Source organism: Lycium barbarum, chromosome 4 (assembly GCF_019175385.1).
Source record: "Lycium barbarum isolate Lr01 chromosome 4, ASM1917538v2, whole genome shotgun sequence".
NCBI classification, from domain to species: domain Eukaryota; kingdom Viridiplantae; phylum Streptophyta; class Magnoliopsida; order Solanales; family Solanaceae; genus Lycium; species Lycium barbarum.
Genome location: NC_083340.1, coordinates 27,845,770 through 27,870,410, shown reverse-complemented (window position 1 = coordinate 27,870,410; position 24,641 = coordinate 27,845,770). Strand labels below are relative to the sequence as shown.

The window sequence follows — 24,641 nt, the reverse complement described above, 5'->3', positions numbered from 1 at the left end:
TCCCTCCATGAAAAAGTGAGCAAAATAATTTCTATTGTCTTGACACCATAAGTTTTCGCTTGCACTACCTAGCTTCAAAAACTTTACAGGGGAATTGACGAAAGGTGACAATCAAGTTTTTTTTTCTATGACAGTGGTGTACACACTGGCTTGTGCACACAATGTGATGTTCCAACATGGACATTCAATTTAGGAATAGAGGGAATAAAGCAACTTCTTAAAGGATACACAAGAGTAGCTGGAAAGAAAAACATGAAATATGTGTTCATTTCACTCTATATAGATTCTGAAAATTGCTTATTAAACTAACAAATATGCTTTGGAAAAGTAACATTCTTTTGTTTCCACTTTTCCATTTGCACAAAGAAAATAGGACCATGGTGCTTTTAATTGGTTGTTATCTTCAATCACAATGAAGTCTAGTCGTCTTGCAGTTGCTGTCGGTGACAAAGAAATTGTATTACCTTACTTTACCCATTAATATAGTATTTTAAAATATCAAATACAAGCTCACAAATTGTTGAGTAAAGTTTCATCTTTATCCGTTTTGTTTAGATTATTTTTATTAGAGAAATATTTTGCTGGACGAAGACTTTTTCAACTTCGTGGAAAATTAAAAACAATTCAATCAATTGGTTAGTATGACAACAATTTTTGGCAAAAGAGAGAGGGGCTCTGGTGTTTGGACTTCTAGAGCAATAATTCTATCCAACTGGTGAAGCTTCTCACAAATTTTCGTTTCTTCACATTTGGGATGTTCTTCCACGTATAGTCTTTTATTTGTAGCTTTTATCGGCTTGTACTTTGAGCTGTCCATTGTGTACATATAACAGTGGAGCTTTAGTGCAAGGAGGGTTGGGTCTTTGAAGGAACTTTCATACTAGCTTATATTACGGATCAAGGAATCCCCAATAATAATTCTGATCAGAATTAGAGTAGAGCATTAACAATTCTGCTCATTATTATGTTCTTCACATTTAGTTGGTAAATCGTATTTCTCATTTAAAATAGCCTTATACTATGTTTTTTTAAAGCTTTTGGTCCTTCACTAGAACAGGTCCCTCCATGAAAAAGTGAGCAAAATAATTTCTATTGTCTTGACACCATAAGTTTTCGCTTGCACTACCTAGCTTCAAAAACTTTACAGGGGAATTGACGAAAGGTGACAATCAAGTTTTTTTTTCTATGACAGTGGTGTACACACTGGCTTGTGCACACAATGTGATGTTCCAACATGGACATTCAATTTAGGAATAGAGGGAATAAAGCAACTTCTTAAAGGATACACAAGAGTAGCTGGAAAGAAAAACATGAAATATGTGTTCATTTCACTCTATATAGATTCTGAAAATTGCTTATTAAACTAACAAATATGCTTTGGAAAAGTAACATTCTTTTGTTTCCACTTTTCCATTTGCACAAAGAAAATAGGACCATGGTGCTTTTAATTGGTTGTTATCTTCAATCACAATGAAGTCTAGTCGTCTTGCAGTTGCTGTCGGTGACAAAGAAATTGTATTACCTTACTTTACCCATTAATATAGTATTTTAAAATATCAAATACAAGCTCACAAATTGTTGAGTAAAGTTTCATCTTTATCCGTTTTGTTTAGATTATTTTTATTAGAGAAATATTTTGCTGGACGAAGACTTTTTCAACTTCGTGGAAAATTAAAAACAATTCAATCAATTGGTTAGTATGACAACAATTTTTGGCAAAAGAGAGAGGGGCTCTGGTGTTTGGACTTCTAGAGCAATAATTCTATCCAACTGGTGAAGCTTCTCACAAATTTTCGTTTCTTCACATTTGGGATGTTCTTCCACGTATAGTCTTTTATTTGTAGCTTTTATCGGCTTGTACTTTGAGCTGTCCATTGTGTACATATAACAGTGGAGCTTTAGTGCAAGGAGGGTTGGGTCTTTGAAGGAACTTTCATACTAGCTTATATTACGGATCAAGGAATCCCCAATAATAATTCTGATCAGAATTAGAGTAGAGCATTAACAATTCTGCTCATTATTATGTTCTTCACATTTAGTTGGTAAATCGTATTTCTCATTTAAAATAGCCTTATACTATGTTTTTTTAAAGCTTTTGGTCCTTCACTAGAACAGGTCCCTCCATGAAAAAGTGAGCAAAATAATTTCTATTGTCTTGACACCATAAGTTTTCGCTTGCACTACCTAGCTTCAAAAACTTTACAGGGGAATTGACGAAAGGTGACAATCAAGTTTTTTTTTCTATGACAGTGGTGTACACACTGGCTTGTGCACACAATGTGATGTTCCAACATGGACATTCAATTTAGGAATAGAGGGAATAAAGCAACTTCTTAAAGGATACACAAGAGTAGCTGGAAAGAAAAACATGAAATATGTGTTCATTTCACTCTATATAGATTCTGAAAATTGCTTATTAAACTAACAAATATGCTTTGGAAAAGTAACATTCTTTTGTTTCCACTTTTCCATTTGCACAAAGAAAATAGGACCATGGTGCTTTTAATTGGTTGTTATCTTCAATCACAATGAAGTCTAGTCGTCTTGCAGTTGCTGTCGGTGACAAAGAAATTGTATTACCTTACTTTACCCATTAATATAGTATTTTAAAATATCAAATACAAGCTCACAAATTGTTGAGTAAAGTTTCATCTTTATCCGTTTTGTTTAGATTATTTTTATTAGAGAAATATTTTGCTGGACGAAGACTTTTTCAACTTCGTGGAAAATTAAAAACAATTCAATCAATTGGTTAGTATGACAACAATTTTTGGCAAAAGAGAGAGGGGCTCTGGTGTTTGGACTTCTAGAGCAATAATTCTATCCAACTGGTGAAGCTTCTCACAAATTTTCGTTTCTTCACATTTGGGATGTTCTTCCACGTATAGTCTTTTATTTGTAGCTTTTATCGGCTTGTACTTTGAGCTGTCCATTGTGTACATATAACAGTGGAGCTTTAGTGCAAGGAGGGTTGGGTCTTTGAAGGAACTTTCATACTAGCTTATATTACGGATCAAGGAATCCCCAATAATAATTCTGATCAGAATTAGAGTAGAGCATTAACAATTCTGCTCATTATTATGTTCTTCACATTTAGTTGGTAAATCGTATTTCTCATTTAAAATAGCCTTATACTATGTTTTTTTAAAGCTTTTGGTCCTTCACTAGAACAGGTCCCTCCATGAAAAAGTGAGCAAAATAATTTCTATTGTCTTGACACCATAAGTTTTCGCTTGCACTACCTAGCTTCAAAAACTTTACAGGGGAATTGACGAAAGGTGACAATCAAGTTTTTTTTTCTATGACAGTGGTGTACACACTGGCTTGTGCACACAATGTGATGTTCCAACATGGACATTCAATTTAGGAATAGAGGGAATAAAGCAACTTCTTAAAGGATACACAAGAGTAGCTGGAAAGAAAAACATGAAATATGTGTTCATTTCACTCTATATAGATTCTGAAAATTGCTTATTAAACTAACAAATATGCTTTGGAAAAGTAACATTCTTTTGTTTCCACTTTTCCATTTGCACAAAGAAAATAGGACCATGGTGCTTTTAATTGGTTGTTATCTTCAATCACAATGAAGTCTAGTCGTCTTGCAGTTGCTGTCGGTGACAAAGAAATTGTATTACCTTACTTTACCCATTAATATAGTATTTTAAAATATCAAATACAAGCTCACAAATTGTTGAGTAAAGTTTCATCTTTATCCGTTTTGTTTAGATTATTTTTATTAGAGAAATATTTTGCTGGACGAAGACTTTTTCAACTTCGTGGAAAATTAAAAACAATTCAATCAATTGGTTAGTATGACAACAATTTTTGGCAAAAGAGAGAGGGGCTCTGGTGTTTGGACTTCTGGAGCAATAATTCTATCCAACTGGTGAAGCTTCTCACAAATTTTCGTTTCTTCACATTTGGGATGTTCTTCCACGTATAGTCTTTTATTTGTAGCTTTTATCGGCTTGTACTTTGAGCTGTCCATTGTGTACATATAACAGTGGAGCTTTAGTGCAAGGAGGGTTGGGTCTTTGAAGGAACTTTCATACTAGCTTATATTACGGATCAAGGAATCCCCAATAATAATTCTGATCAGAATTAGAGTAGAGCATTAACAATTCTGCTCATTATTATGTTCTTCACATTTAGTTGGTAAATCGTATTTCTCATTTAAAATAGCCTTATACTATGTTTTTTTAAAGCTTTTGGTCCTTCACTAGAACAGGTCCCTCCATGAAAAAGTGAGCAAAATAATTTCTATTGTCTTGACACCATAAGTTTTCGCTTGCACTACCTAGCTTCAAAAACTTTACAGGGGAATTGACGAAAGGTGACAATCAAGTTTTTTTTTCTATGACAGTGGTGTACACACTGGCTTGTGCACACAATGTGATGTTCCAACATGGACATTCAATTTAGGAATAGAGGGAATAAAGCAACTTCTTAAAGGATACACAAGAGTAGCTGGAAAGAAAAACATGAAATATGTGTTCATTTCACTCTATATAGATTCTGGAAATTGCTTATTAAACTAACAAATATGCTTTTGGAAAAAGTAACATTATTTTGTTTCTACTTTTCCATCTGCACAAAGAAAATAGGACCATGGTGCTTTTAATTGGTTGTTATCTTCAATCTCAATGAAGTCAAGTCGTCTTATAGCTGTCGTTGGTGACAAAGAAATTGTATTACCTTACTTTTACCCATTAATATAGTATTTTACAATTTCAAATACAAGCTCATAAATTGTTGAGTAAAGTTTCATTTTTCTCCGTTTTGTTTAGATTATTTTTATTAGAGAAATATTTTGCTGGACGAAGACTTTTTCAACTTCGTGGAAAATTAAAAACAATTCAATCAATTGATTAATATGACAACAATTTTCGGCAGAGAAGAGAAAGGGACGTTGGTGTTTGGACTTCTGGAGCAATAATTCTATCCAACTGGTGAAACATCACACAAATTTTCGTTTCTTCACATTTGGGATGTTCTTCCAAGTATATTCTTTTAATTGTAGCTTTATCGGCTTGTACTTTGAGCTGTCCATTGTATACATATTATTGTGGAGTCTTAGTGCAGGAGCCACAAAGGGTGGAGGGGTGGGTCTTTGAAAGGAAGTTCCCACTTCCTTCAGTTACAGTTCAAAGAGTATTAAGAAGCTTCACAGAAATTTCCTACTTCTTACTATTGTTATAAATAATATTCAATGATAATGTATCACATCTAATGCTACAGTATATACCAGTTGACTAGACCAATAGCAATAATTCTGTGGAGTAGATTTGAAGTCCTATATATAACTTCGTCCAAAATATCATCAATTTATCTCCTATCACAACCACAAATCTATCCACACAGTTTATTTTTCTTCTCAATTTTCAACAAATTAACTAAATCAATGGCATCATGTTCTTCTTCTGTGGGTAATTCACAGTGTCCTCGATGGAAGTATGATGTCTTCCTAAGTTTTAGAGGCAAAGATACTCGCAGAAATTTTACAAGTCACTTGTATGAAGGTTTGAGAAATAGAGGAATATTCACCTTTGAAGATGATGAAAGGCTAAAGCATGGCACATCCATCACAGAAGAACTCTTGAAAGCTATCCAAGAGTCTCAAGTTGCCGTTATCATTTTCTCAAAGAATTATGCTACATCGAGGTGGTGCTTAGATGAACTAGTGAAGATCATGAAATGCAAGAACGATAATGGACAAACTGTCATACCTGTCTTCTATGATGTGGATCCATCAGAAGTTCGAAACCAGAGGGAGAGCTTTGCTGAAGCCTTTGTCAAACATGAATCAAAGTGTAAGGATGATGTTGAAGGAATGCAGAAGGTGCAAGGATGGAGGACTGCCCTAACTGCTGCCGCAAATCTAAAAGGATATGACATCCGCCAAGGGTGAGTAAAAAAATATATGCAATTATTTAATTTTATATGTACATTAGACATTAGAAATATTTTATTTCATGATTTCTGGTAACAAGGATTGACAGATGATTTATATGTTTTTATCTGCTAGAAGACATTATAGTTCCTATCACTTGAATTCCTCATTAACATTCTTACATATATAATATTCGGATTAGTTAAGAGTTTGATTTATGTGCAGTCTTTTTATATATTTATGCATCAACAATATGAAATACTTACTAATTCTTGACTTTCTTACATCCACAATTAATCTTCTTATTTATGTAGGATTGAGTCAAAGAATATTCAGCAGATTGTCGAGCAAATTTCTTCCAAACTATGCAAGAGTGCTTCTTTATCTTCTTTGCGAGATGTTGTGGGAATGAATGTTCATTTAGAGAAATTAAAGTCCCTACTTGATATGGAAACTGATGATGTTCGGATTGTGGGGATATGGGGCATGGGAGGTGTTGGTAAGACGACAATAGCAAGAGTTATTTTTGATACTCTATATTATCAATTTGAAGCTGCTTGTTTTCTTGCGGATGTAAAAGAAAATGAAAAAAAGAATCAACTGCATTCTTTACAAAATACCCTTCTCTCTGAACTGTTAAGAAGAAAAGATGATTATGTCAATAATAAGTTTAACAGTAAAGACATGATTCGGAGCAGACTTTGTTCTAAAAAGGTGCTAGTTGTGCTTGACGACATAGATCATACTGATCATTTGGAGTATTTAGCAGGTGATCTTGATTGGTTTGGTAATGGCAGTAGAGTTGTTGTAACAACTAGAAACAGACATCTCATAGAGAAGGATGATGCAATCTATGAAGTGACTACACTACCTGATCATGAAGCTACTCAATTGTTCAATCAACATGCTTTCAAAAAAGAAGTTCCAAGTAAGTGTTTTATGAAGCTTTCCTTGGAGGTAGTAAATCATGCTAAAGGCCTTCCTTTAGCCCTCAAAGTGTGGGGTTCTTTCTTACATAAAAGGAATATAAATGTGTGGAGAAGTGCTATAGAGCAGATGAAAAATAACTCTAGTTTAGAAATTATTGACAAGCTCAAAATTAGTTATGATGGACTGGAGCCCATACAACAAGACATATTTCTAGACATAGCATGCTTCTTACGAGGGAGGAAAAAAGATGAGATCGTGAAATTCTTGAGAGCTGTCATATTGGAGCTGAATATGGATTGGATAGCCTATTTGAAAAATCCCTTGTGTTTCTATCTGAAAAAGATATGATTGAAACGCATGATTTAATACAAGATATGAGTAAATATGTGGTGAACATGCAAAAGGAATCGGGAGAACGTAGTAGACTGTGGCTCGCAGAAGATTTCGAAGAAGTGGTGGTCAACAATACGGTTAGTAGGCTAAACAATGCAATACTTTTCAATTTCTATTCTTCATGTTCCAAAGACATATAGGGTCAATTCCAAATGTTTGTTTCTCTTGCTTCAAATTCTCGCACGTAAGTCATTTTACTTGTTTACTTTAGTAGGAGAAGCAAATGAAAAATTAATTGCCTAATGCGGCCTAATTTTTCTGAATTAGACTTGTAGCTTCTTAAGTTGTTCAATCCAACTTCATTCTTTGGATTAATTTGAAATTTGTATGATATTTTATACATAACAACTCAATCATGAATTCTTTTTGCCGTGGTTATTTTTTATTTTCGAAAATGACAATTTGTTGGTACTATTTCAATTACATCTTTGTTTTATCACAACATAAAAAGCTTTTAGACCTGACTCTAAAGAACATCTCGGAAAATGTATTATTAGAAAAAATTATTATAGAATTTAATTATAGATTTAATTGCACAAAGTATTTCCCTTAAGCAACATATTCTGAAAAGAGACCTAAATAATATACTACCTTAAAAGTTTTGAACAGTGCTCTTCTAGAACTTCAAGTGCAACAATAAATAGTACAAAACATGACGAGATTTGTCATCGCAAGGAGTGAGTAAGTAGTTATATTGACAAGCAGATTTATACAACATTTAAAGTTTTATACTAATGATCTTTTTACCAGGGGACCAAAACAATTGAAGCAATCTGGTATCCATACCACACAATTGACCTGAGTTCGAATCTCATCTAGCACATATTTTTTGGCTTGCTCTTTTGCTTGCTGCTAATTACACGCATCAGCTGTATCCTTTTTCATTTTTCATTTTTTATTTTTTTCTTCAATTCTTCTTTACTTGCTTTAATTAATTCTTGACCTTTTTTTCCTCCCTCTTTCTCAATTATTAATCTCTTGATATACACGTTGCGTGCATATCCCATATCAATGAGTACTAAATTTTAAAATATCACATAAATATTAAGTAATAAGGATAAATAATATTATGATAAAATTTAAAGGATATTGTGATCTTTCACCGATGTTTGCGCTAAGTGAAGATGATTGAGTTAAAGCTACAATTCTTGATTCTTTCTCAACTTTGTATCTGCAACAACACACAAAGACATTGGAAGATGAAGATATTGAAGTAACGATATTAGATGGTTTATACAGGTAAGGATTTTAACGTGGAAAATCTGTTTCTCTCTAAGTTTTAGAGAATAAGGCATCCTGTTCCTACAATTTTTTTAGACTGCTTAGATTTCTTTAATCTCAAAATATCTAGAAGAGAACACTATTAAATAAATCGAAAAAGATAAATAACCTGAACCGTAACCCAAAATCCAACAAACCGACCCGTTTATCCTATTTGGATGGTGTGGCACCCGGAACCTTCAAATCCTGGATCCGCCTCTGGATGCATGTCCTTAGATGAAAAATGTTACATTAATTCCAAAACTAAAATATATGCATTATGCATTATTTTGGTCTGTTCTCAGATTTGTTGACCATATCAGACATGGTTTTATTGTCAAATATGATTTTATATATTCTTTAAATATGCAGAATCACACCCTTAATATTGTGGAAGATATGACTTGATATTGTGCAAGACATACGCCTGGAATCATGCTTGTAATTATGTAGGTATTTGTGTATAAATAGTCTCTAGTTCATGAATTGTAAATCACAAAATATATAGAACCCTTTCAATCTCATTTGATTCTTGATTTATCAATAGTTTTCAAGATTGATATAAGATCTTTATGTCTTTTTCCAAATCGTCCCATCATCATTTTAAGTAAGAAGCTCAATTTTAAAACTCACTCAAGTATTTTCCATTTTACCTTGTTGTTCATTTTTTTCTATCACATTCCTTTTTTTATTTGAACAGCATTTTCCGTATCTACGGATGCTAAATCTCAGCGGCTCTAAGCACCTGATCCAAACACCGGATTGCTCGGGGATGCCAAATTTGGAGTATTTGAGTCTGTCAGATTGTAGTAATCTTGAAGAGGTTCACCATTCCCTGGGATGTTCCAAAAAACTCGTTGAGTTAAATTTGCGTGATTGTAAAAGCCTTAAGAGGTTTCCATGTGTTAACGTGGAATCTCTTGAATATATGTATCTACAAGATTGCTCTGGTTTAGAGAAATTTCCAGAAATCCTAGGAAGAATGAAGCTAGAGTTAAAGATTCACATGGGAGGCTCTGGGATAAGGGAACTACCATCATCTATCCAGTACCAAACTGTCACGACCCAACCCCGTAGGCCGTAACTGGTGCCCTAATTGGGCACCCTGACATACCTATCCATATCGAATCACATACAAATAACATCTACGGCCATAAATACTATCTGCCGTCTCAAATTATATCAAACTGCTGCAAACACATTTTTAACATAACCATAGGCGTATACATATATCAAAAGCCGACAAGGCTATCAAATGGCACGACGACCCAAAACATATACCAAGTGCACGCCGACAAGGCTGCCATAACCAAAACATAGACAAAATGCACGCCGACGAGGCTGCCATAACGAATAGGCTCATACTAACACATCTGAGCAGAGGTAGGCACACACACCCACAAATACGTCTACAGACCTCTAAACAGACCAAACGAATCATATGGCGGGACAGGGCCCCGCCGTACCCCTGAACGAATATATGCATACATAGCGAACAAAATATATACCGAAAGATATGCTCTGAAAGGAGAAGAGCACTCCAACAGCAAAAAGGGGATGACCTAAACCGGTGGATCACCAAACTGTGCGTCTGTACCTGCGGCCATGAAACGCAGCCCCCCGAAGAAAGGGGGTCAGTACGAAATATGTACTGAGTATGCAAAGCAGAATGTACAGAAAGTAAATCTGAGACATAAACGAAATGGAGTATCAAACATAAGTGCAAATCCAACATATCAAAATTTGTTTGCTTTCAAAAATATGCAAGTCATGCATCGGGTACAGAAGAATATGGTCGCCCGCCCGTCGATGGCGCCATAACACAGCATAACACCAGAAAGTCTCAAATCTCCGTATCCCCGTCACATATCACATCACAACATAACGCCATACACAGCATAACACCAAGTATAGGTGGAACCCGACCCTCTTTTGCGAGTAGCTCGGTGAACCATAAACATAGCATAACTTCGGAGTATAGAAAATGTGCACGATAACAGAACCGGCCCGGGACTCGGCGAAGGAAATAACAAGGTGCACGAATAGAGTCGTGAGTAGTCATATGCATAAAATCATTATCATAAATTCAAACATAAGTAAAATGATCATGTTTGAAAATCGAAATAATAGTCTTAACAAATTCTTTCAAAAGTTCCCGAATTTACATAAAGGGAGTCGCGGGACCCATGGATGGGATTTTTACCCAAGTCGGGCCCGCTTATGGAAAACATACTTGTTATGCGTAATGCAAACTTTTATAAAAATATATTGGAGCAATCCGAGCATTTTTGTGAAAGATATGGCATTCGGATATTTCGAAGTTCTTTAAAGTGAAACCTTTTTGTGCAAAGTTCGAAAAGCGATTTTTCAAATACATAAAGGTTCATATTTCGTCAAATCATACGTACGAGTGCCAAAGAACATATACGGATCATAACATGCTCGGATTTCGGATTTGGAATTTTCCTTAAGGCTCTAATTTAGCCTATGAAAACTAAGACATGCTAAAAAGAAAGGAAGTTGCCTTACATACCTTGTACGCACTCCAAAATAGTCAATCTAAAGTAAATCCCAATCTACGCCTCGGGCTCCCCAAGGTCTACAAATATGCCAACGAATATCCAATATTAAACATAGGCACTTAAGCGATTTATTCCAAACTAACTCTAAATTCTACAGAAAATTCGGCAGCATTTCCCCTGTAAATAGGCCAACCCGAGAATTTAACTCGCTCAAAATCAACAACAACAACCACAATAACCAACCTAGCAACATCGATAATCAATTCGAAAGGCAATATTACATTAATACTCTCTTTTTCATCATTCAATAACCTTCATAATAATTTATTCGACTGCTTACATTCAAGCCACATTATCGCTTATACATTCAATTATCAACCCGAATCCTTACCAACAATATTCAAGGACATTCTAAACAATTCACATAATATTTCCAATAATCTAACAACTTCTCCAAGTTGGCCGAAAACAGTCCCAACCGAGAACAGCCCCTTTTAACACATTCCTCATTTTCAATTCATGATTTGTATCGACAATTTACAATATAACGATATCATTTTCATGGATATACAAATTACGCCAAACGCACAATAAGCCTCAAATCAGCCCGCAACAATTCACCATATCACTTTGGGACATTAAACTTTCATTTCCAAACTAGAAGTCATCACAACAACTATTAAAACGCTAAGCGACATTAGTGTGTTCTTGGGCATATAGCATGACCCATATTCATCTATCACTACACATATACATATATTGATGATTCTTGGCCATCCTACACGCTACAACAATTTAACATGCTACAAGGAATTTATTCAATAACCCAATCACAATACTCATTTACACGGCTAGCACACCCATCACACAACCCACTTCCAACATACTATATCTCATGATTTTCATCCATATTAACATACTACAATGTGCACAAAACATTCACAACTCATAAAACAAGAGAAATTCTTACCTTTCTTCTTTACTCCACAATTAGGCTAGGGTTTGAAATCCACAAAATTGATGGCTTGATCGCTCCAACCACGCTTCCACGTTACTTAGGGACCTCAAAATAGTTGATTTATACCAAGGAAATAATTTTGGAAGGCTTGAAGTTGGATTTGATTTTCCATGGAGCTTGGCCGTGAGCTTCTTGGAGAAGCTCTTCAACTTGTGGCTTTATTTTGCTAAGTATAGAAATGAGGAAAGATGACTTGAAAGTCATCTTTTAGTCCCACAAAAATATCTCCACTTGTATATGGCCCACACATGTGTTGGACCAATTAAAATTGGCCACAACAATGTGTGGGACCATTCCAAGTCCACACGGCCAAGGGCCCATTTTGTGCAAGATTTTCAATTCCAAATTTATGAATTGTGGTCCCAATTTTTCCTAAGTGTTCAATGCCAACAATTTCATGTACAACTTATGTCTCAAAATACAATCAAAGGTCAAAAGTCCCGACTTCAAATCCCGGAATGGTCTTGGCCTTAAATTATCATAGTTAATCCGGGTTGTCCCAATGTATAAAAATACGGGACATAACATTCTCCCCCCCTTAAGAACATTCGTCCTCGAATGTTGGATTAATTCTACGGGTCTTACCACAAATTCAGGGGAGGTTCTTTTATAGCCATCACATACAAGTTATTCACAATTCAACTTAGTCAAACAAGGAATTTGGATTACCTATAGGTTTTGGAAATAGGTGAGGACACTTTTTCCTTCATCTGCTCCTCAGCTTCCCAGATCATTTCTTCTCGGCTATTATTCTACCACAACACCTTAACAGAAGCCACATCTTTATTTCACAATTTTCTTACCTGACGATCCAAGATGGCTATAGGCTGCTCTTCATAAGATAGCTCCTCGGTGACCTGTATATCAACTGCAGGAAAAATTCTGGAAGGGTCACCAATACACTTACGAAGCATAGAAACATGGAATACCAGGTGAACCGCTCCCAAGTCAGCTAGCAGATCCAATTCGTAGGCCACCTTGCCTATTTTACGAATAATCAGATAAGGCCCAATATATCTCGGACTGAGCTTTCCTTTCTTGCAAAATCGCCTAACACCTTTCATTGGTGACACTTTCAGGAACACCCAATTTCCAACCTGGAATTCCAACGGTCGACGTCGCTTATCAGCATAAGATTTCTGTCGACTCTGGGCCGCTAATAGTCACTCTCGAATCATTTTCACTTTATCGACTACCTGCTGGACCACATCTGGACCAATTAACTGAACCTCACCCACGTCAAACCAACCAATCAGAGATCTGCATTCCCTGCCATACAAAGCCTCATATGATGTCATCTGAATACTGGAGTGGTAGCTGTCGTTATAAGCAAACTCAACAAGCGGCAAATGATCATCCCAGCTACCCCTGAAATCAATAGCACAGGCACGCAACATATCTTCCAGCGTCTGAATAGTGCGCTCGGCCTGTCCGTCGGACTGGGATGAAATGTTGTACTCAGGCTCACCTGGGTCCCCAATCCCTCCTAAAATGATCTCCAGAATTAGCTGTAACTGAGCACCTCTGTCGGTTATACTAGGTACAGGAACCCCGTGAAGTCTTATCATCTCTTTAATATATCATCTGGCATAATTCTCAGCTGAATAAGTGGTCCTGACCAGGAGAACACGGGCTGATCTCGTCAGTTTATCGACAATAATCCAAACAGAATCGTATCCGTGTGGAGTGCGCGGTAAACCTATAATGAAGTTCATGCGAATCGTTTCTCGTTTCCAAACTGAAATTTCCAGTTCCTGTAGAAATCCGCCGGGCCTTTGATACTCGATCTTGACTTACTGACAATGTGGGCATTGGCCAACGAACTCTGCCGTGCCCCTTTTTATACCGTCCCTTCCGTACAAACATTTAAGCTTATGGTACACATTTTTTTGATTCAGGATAAACAGAATACCGAACATTATATGCTTCGCCCATAATTGGTCGTCGCAGCCCTGTAACGTCAGGCACACATAACCTGCCTCTGTATAACGATACCCATCAGGTGAAACCTCGAACTGGGTCTTTTCCTTATCAAGGGTTGTATCTCCGTACTGTACCAACATAGGACTATCAAATCGGCGCTGCTTTACCTCTTCCATAATTTATGACTCAGCAATTTCTCGAACAGAAATTCCAGTATCTCCAGAGTCTGCCAAGCGGACTCCGAGGCTGGCTAATTGATAAATTTCACAAACCGATTCTTTCTTATTAGGTTGTACATCAGTCAAACTGCCCATGGACTTACGGCTAAGTGCATTAGCCACCACATTGGCTTTTCCAGGATGATACAGAATATCGACATTATAATCTTTCAATAATTCAAGCCATTTATGCCGCAGATTTGGCTCCCTTTTGCTTAAAAATGTACTGGGGATTTTATGGTCCGTATAAATATCAGCGTGGACCCCATGTAAGTAATGCCGCCACATTCTCAAAACATGAATCGCCGCGGCTAATTCCAGATTATGTATGGGATAATTTCTCTCGTGCGATTTGAACTGCCGGGGAGCTTATGCCATAACTTGACTGTGCTGCACTAATTCATAACCTATCCCAATACCAAATGCACCATAATGAGTAACATACCCGGCTGGCCCTCGGGAAGAGCTAGACTGGAGCCGAAATAATTTTTTCCTCCAGTACTGGAAACTGCATTCACACGTACCGGTTCACTGAAATTTCACGGCCTTCTGAGTTAGCTTCGTTAATAGTGTCGTAGAAGAAGCAAAGTCCTTCACAAATATTTCTGTAATACCTGGCTAATCCCCAAAAACTGCGTATCTCGGTCTATGTTGAAGACCTAGGCCAATTCTTTATCGCTCTGATCTTGTGTGTGTGAATTATTTCCATTTATACTTACTTTACTTCACTTTCATCCGCTCCCCCTCTTTTGGGGTTGTGCTCATACCGTATCCGTGTTTTTCCTTTATAATCTATAACTTGATTGTCTTCGTACGAGATCTTAACAAAATCATGAAGTGATAAAAACTCTCAATCATATAGTACAAAATCTTATCTGATAACTGGCACTCAAATAATTTAATTAATATAGCAATTTATCTTTTAAAAATCATATCCTTCCTTCATACCCGTTCCTTATCCGTCGTTCTGTTTTCTCGATAGTCGAATTACTTAATATTCGCATGATTCATCATTCCATGCCATAGGTTTTTATTTTGCCCTGTACTATTACATTCCAGTCCGTTTTCGCAAATAATTTCGTGCTTTGCCCGTCGACCCTTTTTGAAGCTCTGCTTAATTACGTTTCTTACGGTTCACTTTTTCTGACACTTTGATCTCCTTACCTTCCACTCAATTATTCTCTTTTCTTTCCAAACGTCATCGTATTAGAATCTTCCAATCTCAACCGGTAGCAAAATGGATATCAGTTTATCTCGTATCATCTGTACCATACCCTTTACTTTGCCTCATAAATTCTATTCTGTTAATGTCTCCCATATATTATAACGCTGGCTATTAAGGTTCGCCAATCGATCGGCAAAATCATAAATGGGGGTCCTATACATACATATATATCACTAGCATTTCTTTTACAAAGCGTCTTCAATTACCTGTTCAAACTTACTCTAATTCCGGAGCTGCGTTGTTCTTTCTCCCTTTTTCACTAATCTAATCCGTCTCAGCCCACGCGACCTTTATAAAGTTTCTAATCATTCCACGTACCCTAATTTCCTTTTTGGTTACTTCAAATTTCCTACTCGTCTCTTATATCCAGATTTGCGAAATTTTTTGTACCTTTCCTAGGGGGTCACCCATCCCAGAATTGCTCTGGCCCTGGCACGCTTAACTTTACAACTTTAATGCATTTAGGCACGTTAAGGCCGGTATAATTGCATCAATTTCCCCGCACGACCTTTATCACGTAATTTAAGGCAATTCGGGGTCTTAACAACTTTCGAAACGTTCTCGTAGCGGGTCCCACCGCGATCTAGAGAGAATTCTTTTACTTTTCTTACTATATAACTACCGTGTCGCCCCCGATAATTCCTCAATATTTACCTTCATGCATATATATAATTTTTAAACAGCCCACAAATTTAACTTTTCATTCCACAAATTCCATCTCCAATTAGTCGATGCAAAACTGATAAAGTATTACTGTAAGGCATTCTCCAACCGCCAGCAAAAGAACACTAGAATCCGACGAACATCGCGGAATCTTTTTGTACTAAATTCACATAACTACATCCATATTTATACATATATATATTTTTCTTTTGAGTCGTAAACGAACCATTTAATTCCCAACTGTCTGTTATACATTTAGTATTCTTCAAATGAATCGGAACTTAATCGTTGGACATTTTTGCCTTTCAACATAAGCTTTTCTGAAGCAAAATGTGGTTGGAACATATTCTGGTCCGTTTAAATGAATTGCGAATTTGCTGCTCATATATGCTTCCTCGAAATAAAATTTCCCAATTAGGGATAATGTTTCTTACAAGTGACATGGAGGGTATCTCTTAACTTCAATCCAACATAATATATTACCCTATCGATATCAACTTTAAAGACATATTAAGAACTCATATCTAATTTTCCACTTCGTACTTCTAGAAAAATTTAGGCAGAGGTTCCTCTGTATTTCTTACTATCCCAAAACCTGTAGACAGGAAATACCAATCATGCCTCACAGGGCCAACACATATACATATTTATATATCATATCGTGTCATATCGTAGCCACACAGGGCTAACAATTGCAAATAAAGGTATACAGATGTCGAGACTTACCTCACATGCCTAACTTAACGGCACCGGTGACACTTTCCTGTTTATCTTTTTCTTTTCAATCTTCAACTTTATATTTCCATCATACTTCAAATAGCTTCCCCGACCTACATTTTTCATACCATCTCTTACCTGTGTACGGTATAGCTTCCAACATCATCGGTCACTTTCTTACGTCGATACTGCCCTCCAGCTGAAATTAAAGGTTAGTAGAAAGAGATTCATTTCCTACGGCTGGCTCTATCGCACAATCTAAGATTCAAAGAAAGGAAACACCCTAAATGTCCTGTAGCCTCCTGTTTATCGATGTGGTGCACAACACATCGATAAACAAGACTCTACGAGACACGGTCTGTAGACATTCCGAGGACAAACCGCTCTGATACCACTTCTGTCACGACCCAACCCTGTAGGCCGTGACTGGTGCCCTAATTGGGCACCCTGACATACCTATCCATATCGAATCACATACAAATAACATATACGGCCATAAATACTATCTGCCGTCTCAAATTATATCAAACTGCTGCAAACACATTTTTAACATAACCATAGGCGTATACATATATCAAAAGCCGACAAGGCTATCAAATGGCACGACGGCCCCAAAACATATACCAAGTGCACACCGACAAGGCTGCCATAACCAAAACATATACAAAATGCACGCCGACGAGGCTGCCATAACGAATAGGCTCATACTAACACATCTGAGCAGAGGTAGGCACACACACCCACAAATACGTCTACAGACCTCTAAACAGACCAAACGAATCATATGGCGGGACATGGCCCCGCCGTACCCCTGAACGAATATATGCATACATAGCGAACAAAATATATACCGAAAGATATGCTCTGAAAGGAGAAGAGCACTCCAACAGCAAAAAGGGGATGACCTAAACCGGTGGATCACCAAACTGTGCGTCTGTACCTGCGGCCATGAAACGCAGCCCCCCGAAGAAAGGGGGTCAGTACGAAATATGTACTGAGTATGCAAAGCAGAATGTACAGAAAGTAAATCTGAGACATAAACGAAATGGAGTATCAAACATAAGTGCAAATCCAACATATCAAAATTTGTTTGCTTTCAAAAATATGCAAGTCATGCATCAGGTACAGAAGAATATGGTCGCCCGCCCGTCGATGGCGCCATAACACAGCATAACACCAGAAAGTCTCAAATCTCCGTATCCCCGTCACATATCACATCACAACATAACGCCATACACAGCATAACACCAAGTATAGGTGGAACCCGACCCTCTTTTGCGAGTAGCTCGGTGAACCATAAACACAGCATAACTTCGGAGTATAGAAAATGTGCACGATAACAGAACCGGCCCGGGACTCGGCGAAGGAAATAACAAGGTGCACGAATAGAGTCGTGAGTAGTCATATGCATAAAATCATTATCATAAATTCAAACATAAGTAAAATGATCATGTTTGAAAATCGAAATAATAGTCTTAACAAATTCTTTCAAAAGTTCCCGAATTTACATAAAGGGAGTCGCGGGACCCACGGATGGGATTTTTACCCAAGTCGGGCCCGCTTATGGAAAACATACTCGTTATGCGTAATGCAAACTTTTATAAAAATATATTGGAGCAATCCGAGCATTTTTGTGAAAGATATGGCATTCGGATATTTCGAAGTTCTTTAAAGTGAAACCTTTTTGTGCAAAGTTCGAAAAGCGATTTTTCAAATACATAAAGGTTCATATTTCGTCAAATCATACGTACGAGTGCCAAAGAACATATACGGATCATAACATGCTCGGATTTCGGATTTGGAATTTTCCTTAAGGCTCTAATTTAGCCTATGAAAACTAAGACATGCTAAAAAGAAAGGAAGTTGCCTTACATACCTTGTACGCACTCCAAAATAGTCAATCTAAAGTAAATCCCAATCTACGCCTCGGGCTCCCCAAGGTCTACAAATATGCCAACGAATATCCAATATTAAACATAGGCACTTAAGCGATTTATTCCAAACTAACTCTAAATTCTACAGAAAATTCGGCAGCATTTCCCCTGTAAATAGGCCAACCCGAGAATTTAACTCGCTCAAAATCAACAACAACAACCACAATAACCAACCTAGCAACATCGATAATCAATTCGAAAGGCAATATTACATTAATACTCTCTTTTTCATCATTCAATAACCTTCATAATAATTTATTCGACTGCTTACATTCAAGCCACATTATCGCTTATACATTCAATTATCAACCCGAATCCTTACCAACAATATTCAAGGACATTCTAAACAATTCACATAATATTTCCAATAATCCAACAACTTCTCCAAGTTGGCCGAAAACAGTCCCAACCGAGAACAGCCCCTTTTAACACATTCCTCATTTTCAATTCATGATTTGTATCGACAATTTACAATATAACGATATCATTTTCATGGATATACAAATTACGCCAAACGCACAATAAGCCTCAAATCAGCCCGCAACAATTCACCATATCACTTTGGGACATTAAACTTTCATTTCCAAACTAGAAGTCATCACAACAACCATTAAAACGCTAAGCGACATTAGTGTGTTCTTGGGCATATAGCATGACCCATATTCATCTATCACTACACATATACATATATTGATGATTCTTGGCCATCCTACACGCTACAACAATTTAACATGCTACAAGGAATTTATTCAATAACCCAATCACAATCCCCATTTACACGGCTAGCACACCCATCACACAACCCACTTCCAACATACTATATCTCATGATTTTCATCCATATTAACATACTACAATGTGCACAAAACATTCACAACTCATAAAACAAGAGAAATTCTTACCTTTCTTCTTTACTCCACAATTAGGCTAGGGTTTGAAATCCACAAAATTGATGGCTTGATCGCTCCAACCATGCTTCCACGTTACTTAGGGACCTCAAAATAGTTGATTTATACCAAGGAAATAATTTTGGAAGGCTTGAAGTTGGATTTGATTTTCCATGGAGCTTGGCCGTGAGCTTCTTGGAGAAGCTCTTCAACTTGTGGCTTTATTTTGCTAAGTATAGAAATGAGGAAAGATGACTTGAAAGTCATCTTTTAGTCCCACAAAAATATCTCCACTTGTATATGGCCCACACATGTGTTGGACCAATTAAAATTGGCCACAACAATGTGTGGGACCATTCCAAGTCCACACGGCCAAGGGCCCATTTTGTGCAAGATTTTCAATTCCAAATTTATGAATTGTGGTCCCAATTTTTCCTAAGTGTTCAATGCCAACAATTTCATGTACAACTTATGTCTCAAAATACAATCAAAGGTCAAAAGTCCCGACTTCAAATCTCGGAATGGTCTTGGCCTTAAATTATCATAGTTAATCCGGGTTGTCCCAATGTATAAAAATACGGGACATAACACAAACTCATATTGCCAAGCTAGATTTGAGATGTTTAAAGGACCTTGTAGCTCTTCCAAGCAGCATCTGTGGGTTGAAAAGTTTGGTTAGTCTCAATGTGTCGTATTGCTCAAAACTTGAAAGCTTGCCAGAAGAGATAGGGGACTTAGAAAACTTGGAGCAGCTTGATGCTAGAGATACTCTAATCTCACAACCTCCGCCTTCTGTTGTCCGGTTGAACAAGCTTAAATTCTTGATTTTTGCGAAACAAATATCAGAAGTAGGCCTCGAAGATGAAGTGCGCTTTGTGTTCCCCCCGGTGGCTAAAGGACTACGCTCATTGGAAATCTTGAATCTCAGTAACTGCAATCTAATGGACGGAGGGCTTCCGGAAGACATTGAATGTTTATCCTCTTTGAAAGAGTTGTATCTCGCTGGAAATAACTTTGATCATTTGCCTCGAAGCATAGTGCAGTTTGGTGGTCTTCGGTTATTAGACTTTTCATATGGGAAGAGGCTTAAAGAGTTGCCAGACTTAATGAGGATGCCAAATTTGGAGACTTTATATCTGTCAAATTGCATGAATCTTGAAGAGGTTCATCATTCCCTAGGATTTTTAAAAAAACTCTGTACATTAGAATTGACTAGCTGTAAACGCCTTAAGTGGTTTCCGGCTTTGTGCATTGATTCCCTTGAATATCTGTGGCTACAAGGGTGTTCTAGTTTACAAAATTTTCCAAAAATCCTTGGAAGCATGAAACTGGAGTTAGAGAATCACATGCTAGACAGTATGATAAAGGATTTAGATTTGAGGGGTTTAGAAATTCTAGCACTCCCGATCAGCATTTGTAAGTTGAAAACTTTGGTCAGTCTAAATGTATCGAGTTGCTCAAAACTTGGAAGTTTTCCAGAAACAATAGGGGATTTAGAAAACTTGGAGTGGATTGATGCCAAAAATACTCGAATCTCACAGCCTCCGCCCTCCATTGTCCGGTTAAACAAGCTTAAATTCTTGAGTTTTGCAAAACAAAAATCAGAAGTAGGCCTCAAATATGAAGTGTATTTTGTGTTCCCTCAGGTGAATGAAGGGTTACGCTCATTGGAAATTCTGAATCTTAGTTACTGCAATCTAATAGATGGAGGACTTCCAAAAGACCTAGGATCTGTATCCTCATTAAAAGAGTTGTATCTCACCGGAAACAATTTTGAGTATTTGCCTCAAAGCATAGCCCAACTTGGTGTTCTTCAATTCTTGAACTTATCAGATTGTACGAGGCTTAAAGAGTTGCCAGGTTTCATGGGGATGCCAAATTTGGAGACTTTGGATCTGTCAAATTGTATGAATCTTGAAGAAGTTCATCATTCCCTGGGATTTCTCAAAAAGCTCTTTAGATTAGAATTGACTAATTGTAAACGGCTTAAGAGGTTTCCAGCTTTGTGCATCAATTCCCTTGAATATCTGTATCTACAGGGATGCTCTAATTTAGAAAATTTTCCAGAACCTCGGAAGCATAAATTTGGAGTTGAAGAGTGAGATAAGGTACCTAGATTTGAGAGATTCAGAAAATCTTGTAACTCTTCGGAGCAGCATTTGTAGGTTGAAAAGTTTGGTTAGTCTAAATGTACCAGTTTGCTCTAAGCTTGAAAGTTTTCCAGCAGAGATAGGTGATCTGGAAACGCTTAATGGCACATGCACTATAATGTCACGACCTCCGTCTTCCATTGTCCGCTTGAACAAAGCTTAAATTCTTGAGTTCTGCAAAACAAAAATCAGAAGTAAGCCTTGGCTGAAGGATTATGCTCATTGGAAACTTTGAATCTTAATAACTACAAACTTCCGGAAGGCATTGGATCCTTATCCTCTTTGAAAGAGTTTATCGTAGGGGAAATGATTTTGAGCATTTGCTTCAAAGCATAGCCAACTTAGTGCTCTTCGATCCTTTGACTTAACAGAGTGCAAGAGTCTTGCACAGCTGCCAGGACTTCCACCAAAATTAGATGCATCGCATGCAGATTATCATCTGGCTCTGAACAGTTTTCATAGTTTAGCGACCAACAAGAACTTACAGCTGGTGATCCTCACACCACAGTCAATTTGCCTGAGAATCGGTATGTATCTGATAACTTCTTGGTACTTGTTCTATGTCACTCTGGCAGCTTAATTGAAACCACAACTCATTTGATTCCCTTATATGATGACAGGATGTCATGGATATGTCCTAGATTCTTGCCTTGTGCAACTATTCAAAATATTTTCCAGAATTTAATTTTCATTTTTTCTTGGTACCTCTTGATGGCTCATGAGTAATGAGATACATCTAAAGCAAATGGAAAGCACCAAATGACTGTGGGCTTATTAGGTTACCTTTCTCTGGAGAAATGGAGTTGAGATTTCATTTGTTGTATAAACATGAACCTGAGCTTGAGGCCATGCTAAAAGTGAGGAAAAATAATGGCGGTTCTTTTTGCTTAATTGGCTCTAAAACGGTTCTCTGAGATAAAATATTTTGTCTCTTTAATTAGTTTACTTACCCTTTTCAATGTGAATGAAGAACTAGGCTTTCTCCTAGATAATTAATTATCATACTTATTTTGATACATCTTGCTTTCAAATGATGAATGCTTTCGCTGTTCTTCCTTTGTTAAATTGGTTAATCGGAGTCTTCTATAAGGATATGTTTCTAAAATTCTTTGGTATTGTTGTGTGATATTTAAGCACTGATCCCCATATAGTTGGCAAAAAATGGCATAGTATCAACTTATGCATTCCTTTATATCAAGCTTCCCCAAGAGAAACATTCTCCTCTATCTGGTAATCTCCATTGCCCCAAGTAGAGCTTCAATCCAATGGAGGTGGGAGGGGTGCTTTCCGTATCATCATTCCTTCAAATACTTGGCCTTCTGCATGGTTAAATATTACTCATATGATATATAAATAGGAGATCTAATTGTATGATTCTTTCTTCAATAGATTCTCAAGTAAAGCTACCCTCTGGAAATGTGTGTTAATGTCTTACATCTCGAGTTAGAATTCTCTTACCTGATAGAGATCTTGTTCAAGGTGATAATGCTCGATTGAGAAAGCAGATTACAGCTAGAACTTTCAGATATCCCTGTTCAGACCCTTGTGTCTGAACCATTAAGGGTGAGTGCTTAGCTTGACTACATGTTGCATTAGTTACAGAACTAGTTTTCCCTTCATGAAGTAATATTTTGGTGCAGTTTTCAGTCCAGTGCATCTGTTGAGGAGTTTATGAGGCAGTTGCCACAGTTTGATCAACAATTGGTTACGCAAAGGCAAGAAACTGAAGATGTTGAGGAAGTAAGCACTCCGGAAATAATTTATAGAACCAAACTTGAATGTCACCAGATACTAACCATTGTGATTGTCATCATATTGAGGGAAAAAAAAAACTACTCTCTCATAATCTGCATTTAAATATTTCTTGTTGAAAGGTAATGATCGTCTATTAACTTTAGCAATACATTTTTGTCGGGGCCATTTTCATATCTATACCAAGTTAAATGTGGAGGTTCAATTCAGGATTGGAGCAAACAGCATTTTTTTTTTCAGAAAATAAACAACAGTAGGAAAGAGAAACATTAAATATGTGCATTTGTTTCATTAAAAGATCCTGCTGATTGCTGTTTCATTTGGAATCCTAATCATAGAAGTACCAGATTAGTCACAGTATGTAGAGGTGTTCCTCATTATTGCCTACCGATTTGATTCAATCTTTTGAGGCATAAAGTGAGAGTGAGAGAGGGGAAGAAGTCTGTCTGGAATATTGGCAGATTTTAAGCAAAACTTACTAATACTCCTGATGATTGTTACATTTGGGCAAATCTCTGTTTTAACTCTGGATGTCTTAATAGGATAAATTTCCGGATTTAACTTTTAAATACAAATGTCTTTCTTGTTATGGTAGGGAGTTGGGAAAACGATGAAACAATTGAAGACGCAGTTCAGCGTGAGAAAGTGGAGGAAGCTGGAGTACGAGGTGAAGTTGAAGTTCGTTCTGCCTCGTGAAGGTGACAGTGGAGGAAGCTGGAGTATGAGGTGAAGTTGAAGTTCGTTCTCCCTTGTGAAGGGAAAATAAGCAACAAAGTCTTTGTGTTGACTTGCCTATTACATCAGATAATATAACAGAACACTAATTGTGGTAGAGTTAAAGGCTTATGATCTTTCAAATGTCTTGCAACATAGATACCAAATGTTACGTAGAAGCCCTTCCCTTTCAAGACTGTTTGCACTAATTCATGGTTAGGCGTGATGTGATCAATTTTAATTAGGAATATGCAATCTTTTTTATCTTACCGTCTGCTGTTTCTTGTTGAAGTTGATCTTGAAAAAGTAATAACATGTAATAACATCATTGAAAAACATTCAGCAAAAGAGAATTTGAAGCATGAATATGAGTTATCTTCCTCTGTTGTATGGTTAGCATAGAGGTCTGATGTTCCCTTTTAGGATAAGAATTTGAAAGAAAA

At 36.9% G+C, this 24,641-nt stretch overlaps 1 pseudogene; it reads left to right on the top strand.

Moving 5' to 3' along the window:
* The first annotated feature begins 4,573 nt into the window (after nucleotides 1-4,573).
* LOC132635691 (TMV resistance protein N-like) lies at nucleotides 4,574-24,472 on the top strand (annotated as a pseudogene).
* Nucleotides 24,473-24,641: the final 169 nt, after the last annotated feature.